The sequence below is a fragment of the Ostrinia nubilalis genome, chromosome 21, assembly GCF_963855985.1.
Source record: "Ostrinia nubilalis chromosome 21, ilOstNubi1.1, whole genome shotgun sequence".
In the NCBI taxonomy this organism is placed as follows: domain Eukaryota; kingdom Metazoa; phylum Arthropoda; class Insecta; order Lepidoptera; family Crambidae; genus Ostrinia; species Ostrinia nubilalis.
This window is the reverse complement of record NC_087108.1, coordinates 6,566,890-6,582,821: the sequence shown is the minus strand read 5'-3', so window position 1 is coordinate 6,582,821 and position 15,932 is coordinate 6,566,890.

Here is a 15,932-nt window from a genome sequence, read left to right as displayed (position 1 = left end):
AGCCTGTATAACGTTGCTTTCTAATTTCCCAGAAAAAGATAAATAATTGCAGTTCATGAAAATAAAGTAAAGTAGCTATTATTTATTATTATTGGTTTTTGGGCCTTTATTTGCGCCAATTCGACCAGGTTTGATCTATTGTGGCAGCCCTTGTCTTTAGAGTTCACTGCTTAGTCCCGTTGAGTCTATAAATTTCCAGATTCTTTGGAGCGTGATATCTGCTATCTCATCCGGGTGCATGATGTGTCGCCCGAGATGGATACTTCTTTTGCTCATAAGCGGGAAGCATGAGCAAAGAACATGCATGGCCGTTTCTTCTTCTGTATGGCAGAATCTGCACAGAGTTTCCTCGGTCAAGTAGCTAACTTATGTGTGATTAAGTATCACAATTTGAATACAAATCGGTGATTAATTAAAATAAAAAACCTAATTTAATTTCTTAAGCTTAATCATGTCTACTCAATTCTCACCCCTAATTCATGTAACCACGTATATTATGTAGATATTATTATACCAAGAATAACCTTTATCCCCTTATTTATAAAAGTCATGCTGACTTTCGCCGCTGAGCATAAGAAAGGGAAAATAAGGCAGTTTTTCCCTTTGACTTATTTATTGTGTTGACCGCCATTTATTGTTTCACATGCTATGAAAATACTTTTTTGGATCCCTTTTCTTTGTCTTGAAAACCACTCATAATTATTAATGAAATGTTTCTAGGAAGATGACTTTTGGAGAATCCCACTAATATAATATGTTTGAATATGAAAGTTCGTGAGTTTTTATGTTTGTTTAGTTACTTCACGAAAAACTATTGAACGGATTTTGACACTCCATACAAAAAAGATGTTTGGATTTTTACGTGCCAATTAGGGCCAGTGTTTTTTTTTTATTTGTAATAGGTATACAAACAGTTTACAGTCTAGGCTTCATCGTAAAGAAAAAGTGTTAATTACATACTGGACCGTAAGCCAAAATTAATTTAATTATTAATTTGTTACAATACTTGACATTATCACATTGTCTGTATAGCAATGAATACTACAATTTAAAATGCCTATTCGATCAAAAATTTTTTCTATCAGACAAGAATCAGAATTACTTACTTTTTGTTGTATAGAATGTACTTATTAATATCTACTCGTAAGAGTCTCCGTACATTACAAACCCTTTATCGAACAATACTTTGGTCTTCTTCTAATACTCAATACTTTATTGCATTTCACAGTGTACATTAGGTCTTAAATATGAATATCTATACTAATATTATAAAGCTGAAGAGTTTGTTTGTTTGTTTACTTGAACGCGCTAATCTCAGGAACTACTGGTCCGATTTGAAAAATTATTTCAGTGTTAGAAAGCCCATTTATCGAGGAAGGCTATAAGCTATATCCCATCACGCTACGAGTAATAGGTGCAGAGAAAAAATGAAAAATATTGCGAAAACGGGTTTTCACGCGTACGAAGTCGCGGGCGCAGCTAGTGATTAATAAATCCATTAAACTATCGGCCGAAAAAATGCGGTGATTCTAACGTAAAAGTTATAATTACACTAACAAATATTTTTCTACGCAAACTACACTAAGGACTACACCAAGTCAAAGTGACTAATTTGTCGGTAGGTACTTCTCTCCGCGACACCCCATTTGGGCAGAAGCCGGCCAAGCAATAAAAATGATGCGGTTCTAATTCCATGGCAAATTAAAGCGGAATACCACTTAAACGTTATTTACTTGAAAATACATCATAGGGAATTCAGCCAGTTCACTTGGTCCTATTTGAAAAGGACATAAACGAGGTAGGCTATTGAGCTATTAGGCTATTCGCGCTACGACTTAATAGTCGTTTCCTATTGGAGCGGAGCATCAATGAAAAATATTACGAAAACGGTAAAAATAGGTACTCAAGCTATTTTTGCGTTTATGGCGGGTACAGCTAGTGAACTTTAAGCACTGTGGGTATTATGCTTAGGCATTTACCCCCTTACTAATAAAAAGTTACACACTTGTTGAACACTGTTTTAAAATGACATTTCCACACAAAACGAAACTCACGTTTAAGACACAACTCAAGACTTATCTTTTGTCATTGCAAAAAACTAAATATTAGTGTAAATGTATCTCACCATTGGGTTATACGCGACGCGTGTCATTGGCGATGACGCTACGTTCCGGCGCCGCGTGGGCCCCTTGAGGTGCGGAGGGACAAAGGTCTATTCTGCACCTGTCTTAGCCCCCATGAACAGATTGCAACACTTTTCCTCATTAATTGAACCGCTGCCAGGTCATTCTAGACGTGGCTGCGCATGCACATGTTTTAATTGATTAATCCCTGGCCGACTTAATGTATTTGCACCATGCACGCAGAACTTTAATGCGAAAATGTGTCCAATAAATGACAGTGACAGTTGTCTTTGTCTTCTTTTTTTTTTTTCGAGTTGTTTTTTTTTTGTCACAGATATAATGGTCCGTAATGATCTGTCATTGTGTGTGTCTTCTTCTTGTCGTCTTCTTATTGTAAAATGCTTAAATCTAAGAATTTTCTATTTGCCTGTAATCTTTTTTCGCCTAGGATGGTCCGTATGACGTTTCGAGTTTGAAAGATTTGGAGATGTCACATAACTAAACCATAGCGATTTATCTATCGATTTTTTTTCGAAGAGTTAGTAAAACTTACTTTTAGAGAAATGTTTTGTATGGGTGTTATTTAACAAAAAACATGTTTTTTTTAATTACAAATATTATTGTAACAATTTTTTGTTGATAATATTCAAATTTCATGGTTTGTGTTCAAAAAAACGATTCCTAAAAAGTGCTGGTTCTGTTTCTTTAAATTAAAAACTACTAATTTATTTTTAATGCGTTTATTAAAGTCAATAATCGAAAAATATGGTTGATTTTTGTGATGTTTTTAATAACTAAGTATTCACTGCAATCGATTAATGAACCGCGGAAATAATCGATTTTATTATACAAGAAATACCTCAGCACTAAATCTATTCCGTTTCACACATTGCGTACATTAGATGAAAAATATTTTTACATCGTGTTTAATTAAAATATAATCAATAGACTTAGATTTTACTATATATTTCGAGACAAGGTAGTTATTTTTTTTATTATATTGCTAATTTATGTTAGGTATAATCTGTGTGTTTCTTTCTTTTATTTTTTTTATTTTTACGGCGACCCCAGTGCCCCAAAGGTCCTTGCTGAAAATCAGTGTCGTGGCATCTTTGTCACGACTAATGCTGAGTCAGGGACCTTTTTGGCACAGGGCACTTATAATCTATTTTATTTTTCTTTTTTCTTTTTTCTATGTTTTAATCTTGTATTGTGCCTATATAATGTATTGTGTATTGTGCCAAATAAATAATATTCTATTCTATTCTTCTATTCTAAAACGTCACTTTAAAACACTGTTCAACGAGCGTGTAAGTTTTATTAGTAAGGGGGTAAATATTATTTTAGTAGGTAATCTTAGTCAGGATTGGATTTCAAATCTCTATGTCTGAACCAAGTTATACACCCTTTATAATGGATTGTTAATTGTCAAAAAAGTTTAGACAGCGCATGCTGTTTTCGAAGAACACTGGCGGTTTTATTTCAGCTGTAATTTAAAGTCTGTTCAGACAAAGGGTGTTATTAACTGCCACAGGCTAAGGAAAGGGTACGCGAATTTTATTAGCTATAAAATTAATTTGAACCCCCAGTTCCATTGAGTTATCGTAAGAAAACAGATAATTTAAGCCAAATGCTTGGGTTTATTTTAAGTGGGATCTAAGGAAATTGAGGGTACTCCCAAAGGAATATTCCATTTGTGGATATTATAGTGCTATGGACTCGTCATTCGATATTCAACTTTGTCGTTAATATTAATTATCAAACTTGTAATGATTTGCTAAGGCTTAAAAATATATGTTACGGTAAATGTGATAAATTGAAAATTATTAATAATAATCGCCGGTTATTATGAACCGGTCTTTAGAACAGTAAAATATTTTATACGGAAGCGTAGCAAACTATTTCTGTTAACATCCCAAAGTTCTCAAAACTATTTCAGTAGATTGGCGGTGTCATAACAATTCGCTGAAGTTCTGACCGACGGAACAAATTACCAACTTACATGGTGACATAGATCAAACTTGGAGTGTAACTGTTTTGTGTAGGTACACATACACCTATTTAACTCACAGATTTTGAAGTAAAGAATCATTGGCAGGTAGTAACTTCGATATCCTCCTATGTTCTTCTGGGTCCAATGACAGTTAACTTTCCCTCAGTACAAACTTGACCTTCACTGGTTGGGTTTTTTATTGGCGGTCAAGCTGTAGATCCTGGCTACACAGGAATTGCAGCGGTGGGAACGAGAGCTGGGGATAGTCCCGTGGCAGGTAATAGTATGTTCTGACACTATCCTCATCAGTAGGTACGATCATAGATAAGTTAAAATTATTTCGTACGGAAGCGTAGGAAACTATTTTTGTTAGCATCCTATCTCAGTAGATTGGTGTCATAACAATCCGCTGAAGTTCTGACCGACAGAACAAATTACCAACTTACATGTGACATAGATCAAACTCGGCGCCGGGTGTAAGTAATCAGAACTGCCGCTGAGTTGCGGCTAAATCAGTTAAATTAGTTACGTCTATTTCTTTACAGAGCGTTATACTGGTGTAGTGTTCGGTGAACGTAATAACTTGTAAGTGTGATCTTATGATAATCTGGAATTTACAATAATTATGTGATTGTAGATTAGCTGCATTAGATTAGGGAGAAAAATGCAGTGCTTAAGATAAATTTTTTGAACTTGCTTGATTCGAATTTATTTGGAACGCTATCCTGTGAATTATGTACACATTTTTCCATTTTATCTAGTTTCCTATAGTATACAATAGTGTAACATTATTTATACCTAATCAGAACTCCAACTCCTAGCGAGAATCTACAGTTTGGCTTCAACCATCTAGTTAATCTATACAATAAATTTGATTGTAGGTGCTATTATGTATTTAAAATCCCTTACCGTACCATAACGGCTACTGCCCTTGTCCAAAATAGTAGAACGGCTAGCTAGGAATTGGCATCCGTGCTCATTTGTGATCCTTCTTGGGGCTTAAAAGAATGTATTTGATGATGAATTGAATGGAAATTTGGACCTCACCCTCTGCCTAATAATTTGTCTTCCGAACGTCACGACCGTGTGTCCCCAGGAATACCAGGCAAGGTAATCTGACAGCGATACGAGTAAACTAAATTAAGGTTGTGTAACATACTAACAAAGGGTATCTGTTTAATTAAGTTAAGATCCCGCCTGGATCACGATACAATCAAATTAGTGCCGATAGTGGTTTGCGACAATTGACTTTGTTGTGACTTCTAGATTATCCTAGGAAAGTTATTGGTGTATAGCTAAATCTTAATTACATTTCAACTATCGTCACTAATAATATTAGGTTAGTAGGTCTTATAATGTATACAGGATTAATATTTATAGATCGTTTCATCCACTAATGTTTGAGTGTTATCGGTACATGCTAAATCATCCATAAGTGCACACGCACATTACAATAATGACGTTCGGACTGCTTGGATCTAACTACCCGCACCCCGACCTTCCCTTGACCAAAAATTGGTGGGGCGCATCTTCGTGGATGTAACAATCTATACTTTTAATGATGGTATGTCTGTTAAAGATACTTCTTGCAAAACAGTAGCAAAACTAAATGACGTCATTACTAGTTTCGTTCCACGAAGTACCTGCTTCTTTTTCGTTGACAAATAGAAAACAAACGCTTCTAAAATCACGAAAAGGGACAGTCTATAAAGTAAAAGTTAAATTATTTCTCGGAAACTCAATGAAACCAATTCCAAGTGGGATTATTTATTTGGATACTTAATACAGGGTGGATTTCCAATTATGCTCGGCCTTAACTCGTTTCCAGTTGGTGTTCCCGTATTTTGAGAGGTCTAATTTTTAGTCCTCAATTAGTTTTTAACTAACTTACAAAAGGATTTTGATATTTTTTGTGTATTTTTAATTACTAGAGATTTCCAAGTATTCTAACAGTATCCCGTTGAGAGTTAAAATTGTGTGATTAGAGTTAAAGTTAATTCAGCAATGATTACATGTTAACTTATTTGTATGAAGTACAGAGTAAACGGATACTATAAAGACTCTACTATTTGCAAGTTAAGTTAATTTTACATGTTTTTAAAAATCTTTTTTTAATAATAAATCAATATTTAATAATTAATATTACATAATATACAAATCTATTTTGTACACGTTAAACTAATTGCTATACAGACACGTACGTTTTTTATTTACCTTTCTTTACCAAAAACTAAACCTCTAAAACGATTTTCAGGGCCGCTTTTTGTGTATTTTCATCGGAACCTTAATTTTCTTTTCACGGGAAACGGTGGATTTCTCTAAGCCAGGGGGCCTATTCTGTAAAAGACTTTGACGAATTTGACTATACCTATCTCTTTCACCCAGTTCCATGAGTGAGAGAGACAGAAAGTTTATTTTGCGGAATAGGCGCCCTGTCTAGTTTTGGAGCGAGCTTTGTTGAAGCTTTTCAATAAATATTCCGCCATGTTGTTTTAGGTGGAAAGGTTAAAAGTTTTTTCTAGTTGTGTAAATACCTTTAGTTTGTATGTGGAATGTGAATCTATCCCGTATTTTTCTACGTTTTGATTTTTTTACGTAACTAGTGTTACGAAGGGTACTTTACAAAGGTAAGCGAAATAGAACTAAGCATAATAAATTAAGCGGTGCTTAACTAACAAAGATAGTTTTGTCAGTAGCGTACTTCATTTGTTTTAATCAAATTATTTAATTAAAATTATGTTAAAAAGAGATTAATGATGTCGTCCACCTTTGGACAAAAGCCTTCCCCAAGGTTTTCCAAAACCTGTCTTGATACTCGTACCTTCATACATTCTTGAGAAAAATGGTATTTACCTCAGGTATTTACAGACAGAAAACGGACAATAACAGACAGTGAAGAATACTTATTTACTAAAGCATATTATTTTTATGCCTCCCCAACCCGTGTGGCCAGCGTGGGGAGTGTAGACCAAATCCTCCATTTGCCTCTGATAAATTGGAGAGAGTCGTGTTCCTACAGTGGATATTAAATAACCTGGTCATGAAGCATATTTATTATACTCACTGTAAGTCCTAGTATTAAAACCTAAGTTTGTAAGAGATAAATCATCATCATCATTTCAGCCCTAGGACATCCACTGCTGAACAATGATTTCCACAATGACCGTTTAAGAAATAAACTAAAGAGTTTTATTATCATATCCTTTATGGGTTTCCGGATTTTCCTTTTGAGTTACGGGACCCTAAAAACCAGCAGAGCGGCTGGATCTGAAAACCAACGGTATTAGCCTGCATTTTAATGGGGCTCTGCAGTGTTAATTCAGGCGGAGTCGAGCGGAGTCGTGCCTTAATCTGACCTCTACTGGCATGGGATTAAAGAATCGTATGCTATGCAATACTGTGCATGGCAGGTACAGTATTGCACAGATGGCGTTTTTGGTTGCAATGTAGACTCTATGACAGGGCTCGTAAGATGCACAGTGTGACTTGTTGTGCTTTTGATGTAGTCTGTGCTGATTATACAATAAGTTATTTCAATAATTTACTTCTTTGTCTTTATTGACTCACTTTACAGTATAATCACGTTTCTTGTAGTATTTAATCTTTGGACAATTTCACACAGCGCCAGCTAGCCCCAAAGTAAGCAACTTAATGCTTGTGTTATGGGTGCTAGCTTAACGGATATACTACTTATATACTTTTTTTTTTTAAAATACATAAATATTATACATAGTCACACCCAGACCCGTCACAGAAATTAAAATTCATCATTTCAATTTCTGCCCGGCCGGGAATCGAACCCGGGACCTCTCGGCATAGTAGTCCGTTCTGAACCACTACACCAAACGGCCGACGTTATTTTGGTCCAGTAAAAATTTAATTTACGGATTAGCACCTGTTAGTTTTGCAAATTAACATTAAATTAACATACGTATACATAAACGTCCATGACCTTTATTGTTACAAATTGCCTCTGGTGAGATTTGAACAAGCTACAACAGTCAGCGTCAAATAGTTCGTGACACCCTAAATGTCCAAAAAGATGACAACACAAGCTCATTCCAATGAGGGCTATCGTTTTAGCGCTCACCAGTTAGCGCCACTGTAGAGTAAGGTCCTGTCACTTGCTAGTAGCGAAGACAGTGGCACCAACTGGTGAGCGCTAAAGTGGTAGGAGGACTATCGCAATTGCACTCATCAAGATTGGCGCCACTGTAGAGTAAGGTCCTGTCAATCGCCAGGGGTGCCAACTGTTAAGTATAAAAACGATAGTCCTCATTGTAACGAAGACGTGTTGAGAACTTTTTGGGTAGGTACTTTGAGTGTCACGCTAACCACTTTTTCGGACAGTCGTCAGATATTTAACTTGGCCCTATCAATATCACTTCCTTTTCAATTTAACAAAAATGGTGGTCACGTTTTTACGGCAGCAAAAATGATTATATACCCACCGGATTTTCTTCAAATAACATAAGGATTTTATGTCCCCTTAAATTTTAGAGTCCATCCGAAGCTCGGGAGATATTTAGAAGATTTGTGACTGAAAAAGATGGTTCAATCAGAGGTCTTGGACAAAATCCAAGAGATTTAGTTAAAATGTTTGATCGCAAAATCAGTTTTGTGACCGTGTGCTTCTTAATGTTTTTTTTTTCTGCTGAAATCTGAATTGTATTAAATTTTAAAAGAGAAAAATCCACACATTATCTTCAAATGTAGTTATAACAACACGTGCGTTTTTTGCAATAAAAAGATAGAGTCTTTTAATTTTCAAACTAACGAAGAAAAGGTATCTTACTATAGATACAGCATCTATTACACAGTGTTTAATTTTATATCTAGTGGGCTGAGTGTGAGTTTACATCAAACGCGCTCACTAGTGAGTGTGTTTAAAAATGTATGAAAATTTTAGTTTTTGAACGTTTCCCGCTAGGGGCGCTGTACAATGCGTCATACATTTAATGTCATTTTTTGACGCGCTCACTGGTGAGCGCGTTTGATGTAAACTCTAGGCCCTCAGTTCTCCATAAGGTACAGTTGATAGCATGTCAGACTTATTAGTTCTTTCGTTTGGGCCAAAATATGACGTCCACTTGCACATATTACAAATTACTTAAGGTGCAGCAGTGTTTTACTTGATGTGACGTCACTTAGATACTGTGGTAGATGGTAACTAAGATCTTTACCATACAAATAAAGACAAATATCCCACACAGTGCGCAAATAATTGATTCGTAATCAATCTTCGTTTTCAATTTCGTATCACTGAAACTGACAATGTTAATTCGTTTTTGATTTCGTCATTAAATTAAAAACGCGTTTGCGGCGTCTCGCGTAATTTCAGGCCACCCTATATATGAAATTGTTTTAAATGCATTAAACATAAACATTGCGTTTCCCATTTGGAGGTTTTTAAAGTATCTTACTTTCGCTTTTATTTGTTCAAATATTTACCAATAAATAATTATTATTGTTTCAAATTTTCGACAACTGCCTGTATAATAAAAGCCATGCAGACATCGAATTTAAAAATACTTTTTGTAATATTTAATTTTTACAAAAAGACCGATGCAATTAGGTAAGTGCGTACCTAGTTACGGAGTTTCTTAAAAAGAATACTGACCGCCTCGAGTTGATAAGGTTACGATCCGTTCTCGAGTTGATAAGTGTGCTTCGTCCTTTAATTGCCTTTGACTTTATAAATCGGTATATTTTAGGCAACCTTAGTAAGGAGCGACCTAAAACAACATTTCTTCTGTTTCATTGTAAATTGTAACAGATATTTTGTGATTCTAATTCAATGTTATTTTTGTTACAGGTCAACCAACTGAGAACTCCGACTGAAATAAGTAAGTATTCACTTACTAAAGAATCATACTTATAAGTAGGAAATATTTGTATTTTTGTATGTTTGTAACGAATAAACTAAAAAAGTACTAGAGCGATTTCAAAAACCATTTCACCATTAGAATTCCACATTATTAGTAAGTAACATAGACTGAAATTCACACGGATGAAGCCGCGGGAAAAAACTATATCTCACTAGCGGCCGCCCGCGACTTCGTACGCGTGGATCCCGTTTTACCCCCTTTTCCCGAATTTTCTTTGCTATAAACCTCACGGAGCCCGAGACCTTTCCAACGAATGCAAAACCGTGGAAATCGGTTCGTGCGTTCTGGAGTTATAGCGTCAGGGAGGAAAACCCGACTTATTTTTATATAGTAGATAATGAAATAGTTACGCTGCTATATTTTAGCAATGTTCTAGATCGTTCTCTTAGGCATAGGATTTTCTCAGATTTAGGTACGCTTGAAGATACTAATTAGATTATACGAGATAGGCATTAAGTTTAATGTAATTAAAATTATTGGACCGAATGGAATCGCCTTTGTTCTAGATTTCATTGTTGTCAGTTCTCTATTAATATAACTGGGATATACTAATAATAATAGGGTGTTTTATATGTATAATAAGTATGTATTTACAAAAAAAAATAAGTATGTTTATATCCGTTGTCTACTCAGATCATAGAATGATCTGAGGTTGTCTAGTACCCATAGTACAAGCTTTGCTTAGTTTAGGACAAGAAGCGCAGTGTAAAATGTCCAAGCATATTTATTTATTTAATAATGAGTATATAGAATACTGCCAGTAGTCCCATCGTCTTATTGTATGCTACCATGGTTCTAAAATTACTTTATTTGAATTGAATTCAGCAAACATGAAATATTTTTACATACATACTTACATAAACTGCTCGTTGAGTTAGAAGTTTTTAGTTAGCAGAACGTGGTATCGATATTTGCCGTGTATAATCAAGTGTAGGCACTTGAAATTCAACTGATATTTTGAAACCAATCATGGCCGATATTTTTTTTAATAAGAACCGTGATGTAATTTTATATTTTGTATTGTAGATAAATCAGAATGACATATTAATTAGGCTATTATTTAATTTGGTTATAATAAATCCACACAGGCGAAGCCGCAGGAAAATGCTAGTTTTAAATAAAGGTTTAAACATAATATTTAACTCTGATCCACTTTCCATGTCCTACAAAAACACCTGTTTATGTATAACACCTTAAAATTCGGGCCGAGTGCTTAAAGCGCTGAAGAGGCAAAAAGTTCTAAGATGTTCGGTGCAAAAGCCAAGCTTTGGAGCACTTTCTAAAGTTTGTCACTCATTTGAATAACAAGGGAAACCTTTTTTCGTGCCCTCGCCCACGCTGTTTAGACTTAAGCCCACTATACACTTAATCGCCGAAGATTGATGCTGATTGATCGAGTATTTTCGTAATTTTAGATGAGTTTCCTAATACTTTCCGAATTTATTGGAATTGATGTTGTAAGAGGCGGCTAAGGGAAAATGCAAACATCAGGCCTCACCAACCCGTCTGGCCAGTATGAACAAGAGAAATAATAATTATTTTATGTTGTTATATTTGATTTGGAATTTCCACTGTACCAAACCGAATTGGGTTGATTTTGGTCACGCCAAATACTTTCTTTCTTTCTTTCTTATAAATCAGGATTGACCATTTAAACTTGGCGCCCATTTAGATCTCACTTCTTTTGTCGTTGAAGTCAACAAATATTATAATATTGACTTTCACATTTATGTTTTTGATGGGATACATAATTACCTATTTCGATTCGAATTTTTGTAATGAATTTTATATTTTGTATGATAACTAATTAGTAGATAAATCATTGTCAATAAGCAGTTATTAATAGTTAATTAATTATTGTATACCAAACTACCTCCCATATACATCTGCATGTGTATGCGCTTTCTGAATCGAGCATTCCGTATTCACCCCGTGCGTCGAGGGGTAATTGATTCACTATTGTGTGAGCTTAATCAAATATTACGGGACTAATATTGCATTATATGTATTGATTAATATTGTGTTTGTTATACAGTTTGATAGTTTATTTGGAACCTTAATAAGCGGGAAATGACATTAAAACGTGTATTTTCTTTTTTTTCGTAATTTTATTTTTATTTTTTGATAACATATATTGACGTTTTGATTTCAAAAACCATCGCCGTTTTCCAAACTGTAAAACTTTTTTATTTTTTGTCAAAGTTCGAGTGTAAAGGTGCCTTAACACGTCACCCTGAGCCAAATTTGCAAATTGTAACCTCACTGTTTGTCAATGGTGTTTATTCGATTATGTGCTGTATTGGTTTAGTCCACCATAGCCCGTGAACTTCGGAACGATCCGATTTTCCACGTTTGCGATTTCTCGAGAAAGATCTGACATTTAAAAAATTGAGACCGCAAACGCTTTTTGAGTTAAATAAGATCGATTTTTCCTCTTATTTTTATTTTGTTTTGCTTTGTAGTTACAATTTTTTTTTAATTAGTCGACTACAAGCTCCGCGGGCACTCTACACTATATCAAAAACATAGTGAACAATATCTCAGTTTGAAACAATTTTGTCTTGATTGAAGTTAATGTCCAATTAAACTGTTTTACATTTTTAATTTGTGCCCATTATCAATGAATAGAATTGTTGTAGATCCAAGTAGCGTGAAAATACTAAAAAGGACCGCACGTACTGCCTTACATCTTTGTTGCATAATCGCCTCTATTACAACGTACACAAGACCATGTACAAGCTTGACGTGCTGTCTGTACACCCAAACCTAATTCAGCCGTAATCTGCAAGTCCGAATTTGTAATTTAGTCGTCAAAGGGCCAGCCGCCGGCAAATTGGTACAGTTTGCAGACCAATTAAATGGTCAGTTTTGACCCTGAATCGCCCCGGGCGAAGCGAAATTCGACAATCTATTCATGGTGCTGACTGTATAAGTACTAATAACTGAATAGCGCTTTGAGGAATTTATTGAATCGCATAGGTTTAGCATCTAGAACTGACTTATAAGCTAGCTTTGACATCAACTTTAGAATAACAAGGGCTTACTTCTACTTATGCCCTTTTTCTCTTATTAAAAAAATTCTAGACCTTACTTGCAACGGGGCGTCTTAGCTAGCTCAGTCTGACACCCCGCTGTTTAGTACTAAGTCCCAGTTCGCCTTCTGCGATGAGGGATGTGTACCTATGCCTACAGGGATATTTGACCAAGGAAACGCACAATCAATGACACAATGGCACTTTATAATCTAGGTTCCACAATAGTTCACTTATTCTAGTTTCACTGACTCTAAATCGCTATCGTTTAATAATGAGCAAGTTTACAAGTACTTTACAAGTTATATCACAATTTACTAATTACAACAAGAGGAATAACGACGCGCCCGGTTCGCGTCCCGTTAGCTAGCTTTCGTATCCGCGAGAGGGGCGGCGCCCGGTGCGAGGTTTATCGAGTGTTAGTCTGGATACTTATAACTAGGGGGGTAGGATGTGGTTCGTTAGCTCAAGCCAGAGACCGAAGCCTCGATAGTGAGTACGACCACTAGGGAAAGGCGTTGGACCTACGAGGTGAGGGGGTGTGAAGTTCAGGAAGGGTGGCAGCAGGATTGCTACCGCAGGTTCGGGATGAGTATCTCATGCACTACTCGGTAAGGACGAGAACCGGTTGGCTATCAACGATAGAACGTCTCGACACGACGCTTTATGGCAAGCCGCGGATTAATGACGAGGTATCGGATCAAGCCAGAGTCGAACAGTTAGGGTTAGTAGGGAACAATGTGGATAGCTATTCGCTAGGGACTCTTTGCAATGCAGCCGAGGGAATGATAGACGCGCGCGCGAACGTCTGGCTGTTACAATGGCTCCCGAGCGAATGCTAGGCGCCCGCTTTTTTTTTTTTTTTTTTTTTTTTTTTTTGGGACGCGCGCTGGTAGCTTGAGGAGCTTTTCCAGCTTCACCGGGCAGAGTGGCGAGTACAGAAGGTACTCTAGCCGTTTGGCGATCGTCGGTGCGCGTGCCGACGAGGCCGAGTGTGGGCTTCGCGTAGCGAAGCCCAGGCTCGTCCGCGTCGGTCGCAGACCGACGTTCGCGATCGGGCCGTATCGAGCGCATAAGGCGCCCGATCAGTGGCGAACCCAACTAGAGGGTTGCCCACCGCGGTGTTGGACCAAGTCCAGCCTACGGCGGGCTCACTCTAGTGGGCCCGATCGAGGGGACTACGGACGCGGCCTGAGGGCGCCACGGTAGGCTCGGACCTCGGCTCAGGCCGTGTCCGGGGGACGGATAGGGGAGAACCGGCCCGGTACATGTCTGTACCGTCCGAAATGGAAAGCAGGGCCTCGTACTCGCCGGCGAGTACGGTGTAACGAGCTACTGTGTTGTGGAGTAGTTGGCGTGCTTAAGGCAGTGATGTCTGTGTTCAGAAATTCGGTAATAGGATCGTCCGGGTCGTCTAGGACATGCCTAGGTCGTCGGTATTGGGCAGCGACATCTTTCTGGGGTGTATACGTGGCGGCGCTAACGATAAGAGGGTTCTTGTGGTTGATCGCTTTATCAAAGTAGCGGCGAGAGGCTTCTTTCATAAAGTGGTCAATCGATGGGATCTCGAAATCTCTATGGAGATTCGTATTACGCACGAACCACGGGGCATCCGCGGCTCGGCGTAAGAATTTGTTTTGGAGGGTCTGGAATTTCTTAAGGTCTGTGCAGGAAGTGTGAGCAAACACCGGACTGGCGTAAGTCAACACTGGACGGATGCAGGTTTTGTAAATTGTCAACTTATTTCTAAGTGACAATTTACTTTTCCTTCCAACTAGGTGGTAGAGTCGGTGGATGTAGTGGTTCGCACGGCTCAAGACGCGTCTGAGGTGCGGAGCGAACGATAATCTCTGGTCGAGAGTGACACCTAAGTACTTGGCCTCACTTTTCCAAGGAATAGTTTGGTCAAATAAGGTGAGATGGGTGGGGACATTAGGACGAGTGCGAACCGGAGGACGTTTCGCAGACAAAGCCCTAGAAAAGTACACTGCTGCACTTTTTTCGGGATTTACCTCGATACGCCACTTCCTGAACCATTCGCCTAATTGTGTGACTGCGCGTTGGAGCGCCAAGATGACGTAATTCCGATTACGTCCGGACTTGTAGAGTGCGGTGTCGTCCGCAAAGAGGGCTAAATCCGTATTCGGATATTTGGGGATGTCATTGACGTACAATGAAAAGAGGATGGGCGAGAGCACGGAGCCCTGGGGGACTCCGGCTCTTATGGGGCGGGGGGAGGAGAGGGAGCCATCTAATCGGTAACGAAAGGTGCGATTCGATAAAAAGTCACGTAAGATGTGCACGAGACTGTCCGGCACACCGAGTTCGTAAAGCTTGTAAATCAAGCCATTGTGCCAGACTTTATCGAATGCCTTCGCTACGTCGAAGAATAGCACTCCTGTCCCTACGGGTGGCTTAGCAGTGAGGCCGCTAAGTATGTGCTCCGTTAAGCGGTGCACCTGTTGTACGCAGGAATGTGAGGCGCGGAAGCCAAACTGTTCGTTTATTAAGAGATTATTAGAAAAAACATAATCTCTTAATCGAGAGACAATTATACGTTCGTATAACTTACCCATGGTCTTTAAGAGACTGATGGGTCTGTAGCTTGTGGGGTCAGCCAGTTTCTTACCGGGCTTTGGGATGCCAATGACTTCTGCCTCTTTCCACGCGTCGGGAAAGATGCAGTGAGACATGGCCGCGTTGAAAATAGCAACCAAGAGGTATACTAGGGGGGCGGGCAGGGCGCGTAAGACTCTATTAGAGATACGGTCCGGGCCGGGGGCTTTGTTGGGACGGAAACCTTTGATTATCTTTCGCACCTCGTCGACGTTGGTCGGGTCTAGGGTTGTGGTCGGAGGGAGGGCGGCTCTACGTTCGACTTCGCTGTCCACCATGC